The sequence below is a fragment of the Macrobrachium nipponense genome, chromosome 20, assembly GCF_015104395.2.
Source record: "Macrobrachium nipponense isolate FS-2020 chromosome 20, ASM1510439v2, whole genome shotgun sequence".
Taxonomy (NCBI): Eukaryota; Metazoa; Arthropoda; class Malacostraca; order Decapoda; family Palaemonidae; genus Macrobrachium; species Macrobrachium nipponense.
In genome coordinates this window covers 1,152,343-1,166,766 of record NC_061089.1, presented here as the reverse complement: position 1 = coordinate 1,166,766, position 14,424 = coordinate 1,152,343, and the positions used below count along the sequence as shown (strand labels likewise).

General features: G+C 41.2%; 1 long non-coding RNA gene across 1 annotated transcript in view; it reads left to right on the top strand.

Moving 5' to 3' along the window:
* LOC135221522 (uncharacterized) overlaps positions 1–14,424 on the top strand; it is a 106,932-nt gene that overhangs the window by 70,403 nt on the left and 22,105 nt on the right. Inside the window, exon 2 of the long non-coding RNA XR_010316003.1 lies at positions 598–729. This is a non-coding gene — a long non-coding RNA (uncharacterized LOC135221522). The remainder of the gene's footprint in view (positions 1–597; positions 730–14,424) is intronic.

Sequence of the window (14,424 nt, the reverse complement as noted above, 5' to 3'; positions counted from 1 at the left end):
TGGTGTGTTTCAATTGTACCTTTTGTCAGAATTCTCATTGCTGCCATTGTGGTAATTCATGGTTTTAGTTGTTTGCTGCTTTCATGGTAGTAGTGTACATTTATTTTCTTATTCTAACAGCTTTGCTTCTAAAGATGTTCTGTCTGGCAATGCTGTTAAGTCTGTTGAGTTGCCTTTGGACATTGGGTGTTGCTCTTGCTCTTCCTCCTCCCTCCTCCCAACCTTTCCCATTTTCTTTGGCACCTGGTGGTGTTTCATTTGCTCTTGCTCAGTTGACATATATTAACTCAGGTTTGCTGCTACAAATTGCATTTCCTTGAGTCCCTTCTTCAATTGAGCCAGTCAGCTGCTGTAACAACCCCAACTCCTCTGGCAGAAGAGGAAGTTGAGTTGGACGAGAACCCATAGGTATTTTGCCATTTGCTGGAGCATTGTGCTTCATATTATCCACATTTTGTGGATAATATGAAGACTAGTCTCTTTAATCTTTGTATATTTTGGTATTCATCAATTACTTGAAGAAACCCTAGTTTTCTCTTTCAGGCAGAAGTTTTGACCAAGTCTTTGTTTTGAATTATTTTATCCCACTCATTTCAGGTCACTATGTAATAGATCTACATAAGATTCTCTATCAAGCTTAGAAGACCACATACGTAGGGGATTTGAATGAAACAAAATTACTGTAGCTGTCTTCTTTGACAGTTAAAAGGCATACAATACTCCATAGAGGTAAGCAATATTATTATTAAAATTACATCCATGGCCATTTACCTGTTAGGTTTCTCCAAACAGTCTTCACAGGTCGCATGTTTCAGGTGACGCTTTTTCAAAAATATTTCCACTTGAAAATGGTGTTCTATGGGGGAAGCATCCTTGGTGGCACACTGTTTTGCTATAGCAATAAATGATATCAGTAGAAATCTATAGATTGGAATTAAAAGGAACCAGTTTATGGATGATTTTGCCCTATATTAATCACCATCTCTCATAAAACTTGTAAAATGAATCATTAGTAAAAATATAAAAAATATAGATTAATGTGCCTGTTACGAACCGAGAGAGAGGTCCGCTCCAAGTTCGATAGTAAAATAAACAAAAAGGAATTCAACACCAACATTTGAAACTGGGGATACAAATAAAGAAAGAAACACTAACACAAAAAAGGTTTATTTACAAGCTTACTAACAAAGATAAATGCAGAATGGTGTCTCCTATTTACATAAAAAAGGCAAATTCTTACAATGCGTGAACTGGGGAAGAAGTGAGGTAATTCAAATACTCGCTGGCCAGCTTTGCGACTCGAAGTGATGGCTTCACAAAGGAGAACGGTGGAACTTTAGTCGTCTTCTTGACTCTGTACTGCAGAAGGCAATGTCTATTCTTGATACTCGAAGGGCAGGAACTCCTCGAAATCTCTAGTAGAAAGTTTCTTCTCTCAAGGCTTGCTCTACGTCGAAATGCCTTGGTCGTCCACTCCCGACGACGACTTGACCAGAATTCGACCAATTCTCGGGCGCCCTTTTCTCTCTGATCGTTCGTATGTTCCTTCTTCTCTTATCTCTCTCTGACGATCTCTGCTGCTGATCTATCACTGATAATCTGATCTGTGGCTCTTACTGATGATTTCCCTTCTACTTCATCAGTCGTATTTATAAGGCATTCTGGGGGCGGGGCCTATGGCGAATGTCACAGACTCCCAAGACGACGGGAACGATTTGGAAGAATCTTGACAAAGTATTGCATCAGAAATCGCTGGCGTTTCTCACGACACTTCGGCGCCTGTTGCGTTCCCCACCACGCCCAACGATTCTAGAACCATCATGAAAACAGGCACCTCCAACACATGCACGAATGCCTCCGTGCTGTAAACTTCTTGAAGATGCGTTTTACTTTCCTTTAACTCTTAATTCTTTGCTATGAAGCAATTACCATGACACGTCCCCCCAAAAAAGAAAAAATGAAATCGACTGATTTTATTTTTTTGTGAAGAGAAACAAGAATTAAACAGCAGGGGAACAATTCTGCTTAAAGCTTTAATACTTCATCATTCACTTGACCACTCGTGCCAAAACAGAAAACGGTCATTAGGCTACTCATTCTGAAAACTCTAGAGAAGCTATTAGCTATCACATTATCCTTTCCTCTTACTTTTTCCGTTTTCTGAACTCTGATTAAAAACTTCGATATACTAAGACACCTCTTGCGTCTTTCTCAAAACTAATTTCTCTCAGTAACACCGTTACACGGGCGGAGGCCACGGCACGGGGCATTCTTTATAATTCTGAAGCAAGTTTACATCCATTGACTTTGCTCTACTCTTACCCATATTAATTCTATAATGTATATTTCCCCTCTCCTCTAACACTGAAAAAGGACCTTCGAACTTATAAGGTTAAGAGGGACCTTCTTTCTGGACTAGTACTAAAACTTATCTCTTACACACAAACTTCTCTTTTTTGCTCTAAGATCATGTTTCCGTTTAGTTTCCCCTTGACTTCTGCTTGGGTTCTCTATCGCTAATTGCCAAGCGCTTCCGTTCTCCTCTGCTAGTTGCTAAACATCTCTTAAATTGTTTTTATAATACTCTAGATTAGTTGTGCAATCTTCTCTACCCTTACAGACAAAGGTCCGACCATATTGATAAATACATTCTCAAAAGATTCGCCGACTGAAGGAATATTACACAACGGAACTCTGGGAATTACTTGATTCGGTTTCCCAGCAATTTGGCATTCATGACATCTTAAAACATACCTCTTTACGTCCTTTTTCATTTTAGGGCAAAAATACTCCCTACAAATACACCTGAAAGTTTTATTTACTCCTAAATGCCCTTGCCATCATGTGCTAACTTCAAAACTAATTCACGAAGCTTCCTAGGAACCACTAATTGTTCGGTGATTTCCCCTTTACTACCTGACTTAGGACGAACATAACGACACAAAACTTCGTCCTTTAAACAAAAATTTGTTCATGACACTTACCTGTCAGATATATATATAGCTGTATTCTCTGAAGTCCGACAGAATTTCAAAACTCCCGGCACACGCAGTGGTCAGCCAGGTGGTTAGTACCCATTCCTGCCACTGGGAGGTGGGTATCAGGAACCATTCCCATTTTCTATTCAGATTTTCTCTGTCGCCGGTTCTGTAAACACCTGTTTTCAGTACCTCCGTCTTAGGATTTTGAAACTTCATTGCCGCTTATGTATCCTAATTGTTTTTCGGTTTATTAACTTTGATTTGTGGCTAGGCATACGCTATGATAAATTGATTTAAATTTGATTTTTCTTTGCATAAGATATCTGAATCTAGTTCAGCTAGTTTCAGAGTTTGTTGTCTGCAAGGGGTAAGGTAAGTCTACCGAAACCTTCGGTAGATCCTCACTTGGTATGCACGACGTGTACATGTTTCTTTGCTGAAAGATCAATGTAATTAGTGTGATGTTAGACTGATTCCGAAGGAAGACGTATGATTCGAATGTACGCAAATTAGAGCGTGATAGAATCAGAAGTCAGGGTAAGGAACCTACTAACCTCCTGTAGACTTTATTTTGCCTAACCCTGCGGTATGGCCTACGGGCCTTGAGGAAGTGTCCCTTTCTGTTATGGTGGATTCCATCCATAATCTTGGAATCTAAAGTGCTCGCTCTCCAATCAGTGTTGTGAGTGTAGTGATGTTGAATTAGTGCCCCTAGTGTTAGGGAGAGGCGTCAGATCGGCCCTATAACGCCTCTAGGTCTAGACCTCTGTCGGACTCCCAGGAACAGGGAGTGGGCAAGTCAAAAACCGAAGGAGGGTTACGGGGACTCCCCACCGATCTGGCGTCCCTTCGGCAGGACCTGAAGACGCTTCCCAGGCTGCCAAAGATCGTGCACGAATCCTAAAGGATTGCATTTCGTCCTCCGAGGCGTCCTCCCCATACAGGGGTTGGAGCTCTCGGAAGGACTCGCACCCTTTAAACAGAAGCTTATAGAGGAGGACTCTTCTCGGCCTCTCTCTCTCGTCATGCGATTGCTATCGTCGCCTTAACATTGTGACGTCTTTCCACCGCAGAAGGAAAATAGGACGTCATCGCAGCAGGACGCTGTTAAGCGCCCAGATCGCTCTATCATTGTTACTGTGAAAAGGAAGAAGGCATCTCCTCGTCTTCTCACAGGATCAGCCCTTCTCGGTTGGCCTTGTTTTCGCCAAGAGAAGGGCAAAAGACATTTATCGCAGGAAGGATTCGAGGCTATCTGTCAAGTCAGGCAGTCTCCTTCTCCTTCTCCTCCTCGCTTGTCGCCTTCTACATCCTCGAACCCAAGAACGCACAGGCGTCCTTTTGAGTGCGTTTCTGGAAGTGTCGATGAGCGTGACAAAGACGCTCGATTATCTTACACATCTGGACGCTCGCCAGGACGCTAGCGAGGACGCTTTTGAAGACGCTCGGCGTCCTACAAGTCATGACGCTCGGCAGAGCACTTGCCAAGACGTTCTTCAGAACGATAGGCGCCCTACGCATCAAGACGTTCGGCAGGACTACTGCAAGAACGCTCATCAAGAGGACGCTCTTCAGGACTCTCCACAGGACGTTCCTTTACAGGAACTTAATAAAGATTCGGAGTTGGCGGTGAGGCATACCCGAATTTCTTCGAACCCTCTTTCAGATAGAGGACCCCTGTTACGAAAGGGACCTCAGGGTTTGATTATCGGACACTCTTCAGAACTATCTGCAGCAGGATCCTTTACCAGAACTTCGCAAAGATTTGGAGTTGCTATTAAGCATTCCTGACTTTCGTCTTTGAACCCTACTTCAAGTAGGAGACCCCCTTTTACGAGGTGATAGCGAGAGGAGGGGTCTCAGGGTTTCATTGCTTTGCGGTCGGTTAGGGACTCTTCTCCTTTTCCCGTAAGGGAGACAGAGTCCTCGAGTGACTCGCAGCCTGTGAACGAAGACGCCTTCTGTAAGACTTGTTTACTGACAAGTTTCGGCCCTCGGTCCCTTGCTCTCCTCTCTCGCAGTGTGCTTTGTTGAAGAAGAGGAAGTAGCCTGGTCTCGTCAAGATGTCCATTTCGCTTTCTACGAAGGGAGCGTTCAAAAGAATTCCTGACTTGATGAACTCCAGGAAAATGCAAGGCAAGACTTCCTTTGCCCTACTTCCAGCAAGGTTAAGCGTAATAGCAGACATCCGATATGAAACGGGAGAGGAAGCTGGTTGGAGAGTTCCTTCCTCTTCCCAGGACGATTTTGCCAGCCAGATAGACCATCTGAAAGGGCTGTTCAGGACGATGGATAATTTTAGCTCGTAGATTGGTATTTCGGAGCCCTGGACCTGCATTCTTGGGCCCCTGACTCTCTTTCTCTAGAATAACTATCCAACCTGCATGGATAAGGTAGTCAGGTTGGTTCTGATGAGCTGGTATCTAGAAGAAGACTAGTAAACTTTAAGCAGATTTCGGTGTCATAAAACGCCTCTTCTGCGTTCGGGACTGCGCTGCCGAAGGGGAACATTAGGGTCCTACCTGCCGTAAGCCCAGTCTCTGACCAGGAATCCTGCCCTTTCCTCGATTTCTGCGGGAATCAGGAAGACTTTATGCTCGAATTCATGGATTACTTTATGTCATGTAAGTGGGTTTCCCCCATTAACAAGATACTAAACGTTTTGTCAAGTAAGTGGGTAACCCCTCATTGATGAAAAATAGACTCTTTGTCACGTAAATGGGTTAGTTCTCATTGACAAATATCTCAATAACATTTTATCGCGTAAGCGGATAAGTTCTCATTGACAAGATTCGGAAGAGCTCTCATTCATTTGTTGAGGCTCGTCCATGAAAAAGACTTGTAGACTACGTCCATGAAGTCATGTCTAAATTACATAAGAAGCTTGAGCTGTCCTCTTCGGTCCTCGGTTCTCACTTGAGGACCTTCTACGACTAGTACTAATTCGTTCTCTTGGTTAAGAGTCGTTCTCTTGGCTAAGAGAACGAAGACAGTCTATTTCCATTCTCTCTCTTCCTCGTCGAGGATAGAATGAAATAGAGAATTAGCTGTCCAAATGACTACAATACTCTACGTATTTTACCTTTGCGTTATATTACTACTGTATGGTTCAAGTCATATACGCATAACGTAGTTACCTCTACGGATGGCAACCGAAAGGACTATTATTCTAAGTGCATTTAATCGGTACTCCCTGCAGCCTTCCAGGAGTTTCCGGTTTCCCTTTTAGATTTTTAAGGTATTGTTACGACAGCACCAACTCAGCTTCTGTATTTAGCTAATTCTGTTTTGCTTAAATATGCCTGCTTGAGAGTTTTCTTTCGGCTTGATAATAATAACAACCTTTCCTTCGTAGAATGGAGTAGTTAGCAACTCAGGCATAATAGTGTGAGACAGCGAACGTAGGCTGCTGTCACTGTAGACCAACTCAGTACCAGCTAGTTCTCTTCCATGCACAGTCGGTTACGTCTCTCTCTCCTGCGGGATTGACTGTCTAACCGTATCTCTGCCCTATAATCACGGACTTTAGCCTAGGGTTGAGGGGAATTCTAGCATGCATGAATGAACATTCATGCATGCTAGAATATATATTAGGCCTTTTCGGTTCTGTTTACCACAAGGTAACAGAATTCTGTATGAGTCTACCGCGGCATAGCACTATAATAATGCTCACCTGCTTAAGCAAAGCGCAGCCTTATTAGGGAAGGAAACATGCTTGGTGAGGGTATGAATGAGTTTGCTGGGGACCATTTCCTCGCTGGAGAAGTTTGTTTCCCTGAATAGACTGCAATTCAGACCTCTCCAGTTTTTCCTGCCGGAAAACTGGAATAGCACCGAAGATCTAGAAATGATTCTGAACATCTCTCAAGGTCAAGGATCACCTAAGGGGATAGCGAGACTGTGCCAGGCATCTGGAGAGGGGTACAGATGTCCTGGCTCATAATCTCATAGAATTGGAAGCAATTCGGTTGGCTCTCCAGTTCTTCTAAAATCGAGTTGTTTACCCAGTAGTCCAGATCAACTCGGACAATTCCACAGCTCTCGCATATCTCAAGAAGTATCGAGAAACACTCTCTCGGTCCCTGTTCGAGTTAACGAGAGAGAGCCTGTTGTGAGAACAAGCACGGAACATAACGATCCTCAAGAGGTTCGTTGCACATTGGCAGAACGTCCGTGCGTATCGTCTTGATCGACTGCAACGAATACTGACGTCCGGGTAGAATCTTTGCTTAGAAGTATATCGGAGTTTGTGGAGACTTTAATGGCGTCCTGTGACATATCCCTTCGCAATGTTGAAGACGAAGAGGCTTCCTCTATAATGCTCCCTTATTCTTGATCCAGGAGCTGTAGCAATATACGCCATCCTATGGGATTGAATGGGGATGGATGTTTAGTCTCTTTCCCCTATTCAAACTCTTAGGAGAAGTAATAAGATAATTTCTGGCGTCAGAGGGAGCGAGCATGACGCTGATCGCTCCATGTTGGCCTTTGAGAGACTGGATTCACAGAGGTCACGTCCTTCCTAGCGCACTTTCCAAGGACCCTTCCCGAGAGAGTCCTTCTACTCTTAAAAGCCCCACTTCGAGAGGTACCACAAAACCTCTCTGCTCCGAGTCTGACTCCGTTCAGACTATAGAGAAGTTGATCGGAGCGAGAGGCTTTTCAAGACTAGTGGCAAGTGCTATTGCCAAGGCAAAGAAGTGCTGCCTATTTTGCAGTGTACCAATCGGAGTGGGCTGTTTCTGGAGATAGTGCAGGAAGAATGGCTTTTCCTCCACCTCCACGAATTACAATACCGTCTTCCCTTTCCGTCTGAAGAATGGGATAAGCTGGCAGTTCCAACTATTAAAGAAAGCGGAAATATATTGTTGACGGCCTTTAGGCTCTGAGATTTGGATCTGTCCGACAACAAAGCCCTTCACGATCTTTGAGGTCTGTGGAAATCTCGAAACTGTCTAGATCGAAGCTTCCGGCATGGAACTTAGACGTAGTCTGAAGTTCCTGATGTCAAAGCATTTCGAATCTCTCCTTTCTGTAAACTTAATGCACGTAACCAGAAAGGCTAATTTTCGAACCACTCTAGCTACGACCAAGAGGGTTAGTAAAGTTTAAGCCATCATCAGACGTTTTGGCTTCAGAGGACATAATGCGGTGTGTTCTCTAAGCCTTCCGTTCTTGCCTAAGAATGAAAACCCGTCTAATCCTTGGCCCAGAAGCTTGGAGATCAAGGGGATGGCACAAATTATTGGGCAAGAGTCAGAGAGAGTACTGTGCCCTGTCGGGACTCTCAAGTTTTATCTAGGGTCATACGAGTCCTCAGACACAATCTTGGGGGCAAGAAGTACCACTCATCCTATCCTGTAGAAAATGGTTAGGAAGAGCTGTTAATTTTAGTTGTTGGGTCGCCGCCAATGGCGGACTATTCAATTCTTAAGCCTTAGTTCGAAACATCCTTAACTTTGGTTAGGTTGGTCAGGTGGTGATATATTTTACTTCTTAACCCTCATGGTATGGTCAATATGGTCTAGTCACATTGTGGTCACTTTCCTGTTGACAGATCATCTAGAACTCACCAGCTATACAGGTCACTACCTTGCTGGAGACTCTAGTAAAGCAAAAGCCGACTTCGGTGACAGTAATCACGAAGTCAGCTATGCTAACAGGTGGAACCAGGATGTCAATCATCTGCATGCAATTTGTTTCCTAAAATCATTCTATTCTGTCCCTTCCCACCTCCAATGGTGGGATTCAGCTATATATATATATCTGACAGTGTTATGAACAAAATGATATTGTTATGATACAATAAAGTTTGTTCATACTTACCTGGCAGATATATATAATCAAGTACCCACCTCAGGGGACAGTGGCATTAGAAAATCTGAATAGAAAATGGGAATGGTTCCTGATACCCACCTCCCAGCGGCGGGAATGGGTACTAACCACCTGGCTGACCACTGCGTGTGCTGGGAGTTTTGAAATTCTGTCGGACTTCAGAGAATACAGCTATATATATATCTGCCAGGTAAGTATGAACAAACTTTATTGTATCATAACAATATCATGTTTCCTCACAAACATCATCGAGATCATCATCTAGTTCTCACTAAAAAATTTGGGTTAGTGTCTCATCCTCTCTCTGCAACTTGACTAGCTCATCCTTATTCAAAGGGTTAGTGCCTACTTCATCACCGTAACTAGTACTAGATAACCGGTAGAAAAAAAAAAAACATTTTACTACGTTACCCTCGACAGCTACACCTTCCGTTTGGCTATCACTGTCAACAATAGAGTCAGGTTTCTCAGCCACACTCATGGCAAGATCAACCTCACCACCTCTATCACACTCGTTTGAATCCACGAACTCACTCACATTCGAATCCACGAACTTACTCTCATTCGAATCCACGAACTTACTCTTGTTCGAATCCACGAACAAATTATGACCATAGTCTATGTCTGTATCTAAACCCAACCTAGTTACTACCATTTCAGGCACTGGAAATTCCCTCACAACAGGATTCACATTCTTGGATAAAGCTAAGTCATTACAGACAATAATGGCAATGCCATCAATGGGCAAACTGTCAACAACTGCAAGTTTCACTTCTGACACTACCTGACTTTCTAAATTCAACTTCAACAAAGGACAAAGAACACAAGTGTTAGGAAATCCACCTAACATGACTTTTTCTTCCATGTTGATTTCCGCCCTGTTCGGACACACACACTCCTAATCAGTGAGAAAGCAGCTCCTGTGTCTTGAAGCAAGACTACTTCTCTCGAACACACTCCTCCAAGAGAGGAAACTATGCCTTCTGACAGAAATTCACCAAAAGATTTTCTAGTTTCTCTCATCACATCATTCCTACTTGACGAAAGGTTAACTAGAGACACTGGTTTCTTACCGTCCTTCCTTTCTACTGCACAATTTCTCGCTGAATGCCCTTTCCCATTACATCGGAAACAAGTTAATTCTGAGCCACTAGATGCCATTTTACTCTTACAAACCTTAGACGTATGACCAGGTTTTCCGTATGTATAACAGGAATTGTCACTTTTACTAGCATTGCTATTACTAGAACTGAAACCTTTACTGTTTTGTACTCTACCAGACGAAGGATCATTTCGTTTCTTAGTAACACTCAAATTATGAGTTAGACTATATTCGTCAACTAACCTAGTTGCTCCTGCGAAAGATACTTCTCACCTATCCTCTATATAAAGCTTAATCTCAGGGGATATGTTATCTTTGAAGTTTGCTAACAACACTAAGTTCTTCAAACTATCAAAATCATCAACTTTAGCAGAAGTTAACCAATCAAAATACAGCCTTTCTAACTTCTTACTGTATTTTACATACGTACTATTCTCATCCTTTCTTAAACTTCTAAATTTCTTACGGTACGCCTCCGGTACTAACCTGTACGCGCTAAGAACAGTTTCTTTCACAATATCATAATTATCACATTCCTCCTTAGACATGCAACTATACTCAGTAAGTGCCTTACCACTTAAAACTGACTGTAAATATAAAGTCCACATTTCTTTAGGAGAACCTACTCTTTCCATTAACTTCTCAAAACACATGAAATATGTCGTTACATCTTCCTCATCGAACTTCGGTACAAATTTCAGCACTGCACTTATACCTAACCTATCAGCTCTGTTTTTGTTCTCGCTTGTCAGACTGTTACGAGTACTCTGTCTTAACCGCGCAATTTCCAACTCATGCATACGTTTTTTTCTCTTTCTTCCTGCTGCATTACCAACATTTCTACCTCTTGCTGCATTTTCCTCACTTCTCTCTCAGCCGCTCTTTCATCTCTCATACTTTTCTCTTTCTTTGCTCTCAACATACTCACAGAGATCATTCCCCTCTAGACCTAGTAGCTTACCCAACTTGATAAACTTTCACTATCTCACTCATTCTGGTTCTTTATATATTCTCCCCGTTTCAAACTGTTAATGCTGAATATTAATGGCCAAGGTCGCCACAAAATGTCACGAACCCCGAGAGAGAGGTCCACTCCAAGTTTGATAGTAAAATAAACAAAAAGGAATTCAACACCAACAGTTGAAACTGGGGATACAAATAAAGAAACACTAACACAACAAAGGTTTATTTACAAGCTTACTAACAAAGATAAATGCAGATGGTGTCTCCTATTTACATAAAAAAGGCAAAATCTTACAATGCGTGAACTGGGGAAGAAGTGAGGTAATTCAAATACTTGCTGGCCAGCTTTGCGACTGGAAGCGATGGCTTCACAAAGGAGAACGGTGGAACTTTAGTCGTCTTCTTGACTGTACTGCAGAAGGCAATGTCTATTCTTGATACTCGAAGGGCAGGAACTCCTCAAAATCTCTAGTAGAAAGTTTCTTCTCTCAAGGCTTGCTCTACGTCGAAATGCCTTGGTCGTCCACTCCCGATGACGACTTGACTAGAATTCGACCAATTCTCGGGCGCCCTTTTCTCTCTGATCGTTCGTGTGTTTCTTCTTCTCTTATCTCTCTCTGACGACCTCTGCTGCTGATCTCTCACTGATAATCTGATCTGTGGCTCTTACTGATGATCTCCCTTCTCCTACTTCATCAGTCGTATTTATAAGGCATTCTGGGGGCGGGGCCTATGGCGAACGTCACAGACTCCCAAGACGACAGGAACGATTTGGAAGAATCTAGAAAATATTGCATCAGAAATCGCTGGCGTTTCTCACGACACTCCGGCGCCTGTTGCGTTCCCCAACACGCCCGACGATTCTAGAACCATCATGAAAACAGGCACCTCCAACACATGCACAAATGCCTCCGTGCTGTAGAACTTCTCGAAGATGCGTTTTCCTTTCCTTTAACTCTTAATTCTTTGCTATGAAGCAATTACCATGACAGTGCCTCATCTGTAGGCATTAAATTTTCCGTAGATAAAACTTGAAGTAGTCATGTTTTATAAAAGTAAAATAGGGGAAAAGCTAAAGAAGTAGATTTAGAACTAAAAAACCATATTATACCAATTGGCCAAACAGCAAAGTTTTGAGGATTATGTATTATATCTCTTGCTCAGTTGACATGTATTATCTGAGGTTTGCTGCTACAAACTGCATTTCCTGGAGTCCTCTCTTCAATCGAGCCACTGTTTTGCTATAGCAATAAATTATATCAGTAGCCATCTACCGATTGGAATTAAAAGGAACCTGTGTATGGAGGATTTTGCCCTATATTAATCACCATCTCTCATAAAACTTGTAAAATGAATCATTAGTAGAATTATAATAAAAGATTGATGTGCCTCATATGTAGGCATTAAATTTTCTATAGATAATACTTGAACTAGTCATGTTTTATTAAAGTAAAATATGGAAAAAGCTAAAGAAGTAGATTTAGAAATAAAAAAACCATAGTATACCAATTGGCTAAACAGCGAAGTTTTGAGGATTACCTATGTATTATTTGATGCTCACTTAAATTGGAGAGCCCACTAACATAGTACACCTTACCAAACGCACTTTATAAAGCAACAGTGTTGTCTCTTATTGATTAGCTGAAAACATTAGATCCAGTTGCCATTAAAAGCCTTAGGATGTGTTCAGGAGCCTTTAGATCATCACTAAATTCATCTTTACAGGTTGAACGTAGTAAACTACCACCGTTTCTATGTAGGTAATTAATAACGGCAAAAAGTGTCCTAAGAATTCAGACAGTAAACCAACAAATAAATTATTTGAATTTAGAGATGTATTTAGTACTTGTATTAACAGTTGTACACCACATTTCAGTTAGAGCTAAAAGATTATATGTATGAATCACTGAATATAAATAGTATACAGTTAAATTCAATAGTGAAACGACCTCCTCCTTGGACTATGAATAAAACAAGAATTTGCACACCCTTAAAATATTTATCATTAAAGATACTCGTGTAGTAACCCAGAACACCATCGACAACGTACAATAGAACATATAAACCAAAAAGGTCTACTTTACACAATAGTATACACAGGCGGTTCGAAATCACAATAGTTGCAGTATCCCAAGACAAAATGTATTGGTTCTCTCTACCTGACAATGCCTAGTGTATTTACAGCCGAGTTGTGTGCAATAGTAACGGCCATAAAAGTACCAATCAAGAAACCTCATTCAATAATATAGTTATTTGTACTGACTTGAGAAGTGCTATAAAAGTTATTCAAAGTTACAACCCACCCCCCCCAAAAAAAAAAAAAAAAAAAAAAATTTATAGTATTAAGGTGTTACTCCATAAGTTATGTATTAATGGGGAAATATAGAATTGTGTTGGATCCCTGCCTATATTGTGTTCAAAGGAGATGCAGAGGCTGATGAAGCAGCCAAATAAGCAACCATATGACCAGATCAAATGTAATAACCTTATGAAGAATCTGAGAACAACAAATTAAAATAAATTAATGAATACACTGAATGTAAAATACAGTACGGGTCCCCAATTATGCGAGAATTTGGTCGATCCACGGCCTCGCAGACTTAGAAATTAGCAATTTCGAAACGCCTTATGGGAAAATTCCATTAGGGCCAAGGCAAACGACAACTTACCTATTTTTTTTTTTTTATGGTCAAATTTTCTTATACTACCCATTTTCAATACTTTCTATATACTATACTGTATTTTTTCTAATATGAAATTGTTCTTATAGGTAAATATAACATTAAAAAGGTTTTAATAACTTGAAAGTGTTAAATTACATACAGGATGGTGAAAACTCCCACACAAACAATGCCACCATTGGGTGCAAGTGTACTATACGATACAGTCATTTCTTTTAAAAAACCTTTTGGATGGAATTTCCTCTACCTAAAAACCTTCAAACTCCTCTTATCTCATCTTCCGTGAAGAGTCCTTCTGCTGAAGGAAGGCTTTGTGAACCATTTGAGGTTTCGGGGACTAGCGGATCATGCATGTCTTCACTCCCGTTGGCCTAACAAACATGGTGACGACCAGGACGAGCGCCTGTCTCACTCAGTTTCTTTGTCCGGCACGTTCGCTATGTCATCGTTTTCATATAAATTTATTTATTCTACGATAAAAAAGCACTGATAAAAATTCAAAATTTGATATGAAATTACAATTTCTTAAAAAGAAATTATAAAAATTCAACATGAAATGACAGTTTCTGAAAAAAGTTTAGAACGAACGATTCTCTCTCTCTCTCTCTCTCTCTCTCTCTCTCTCTCTCTCTCTCTCTCTCTCTGTTAATGACTTTTATTAGTCATTTTCATCAAAACCTATTTCAACAATAGAAAAAATAAATGATCAAATGCCAAAAGTTACTCAAAACAAGTCAACCTAGAAAAAAAATTCTTACCTCATGTTCAGCAATGACAGATTTTAAGTTGTCAACTGCTGCCAAAATGGAAGGTGCTCCTTCCTTTGACTTTACCTTAGGCAAGCTTTTTAATTTCAAGAAAA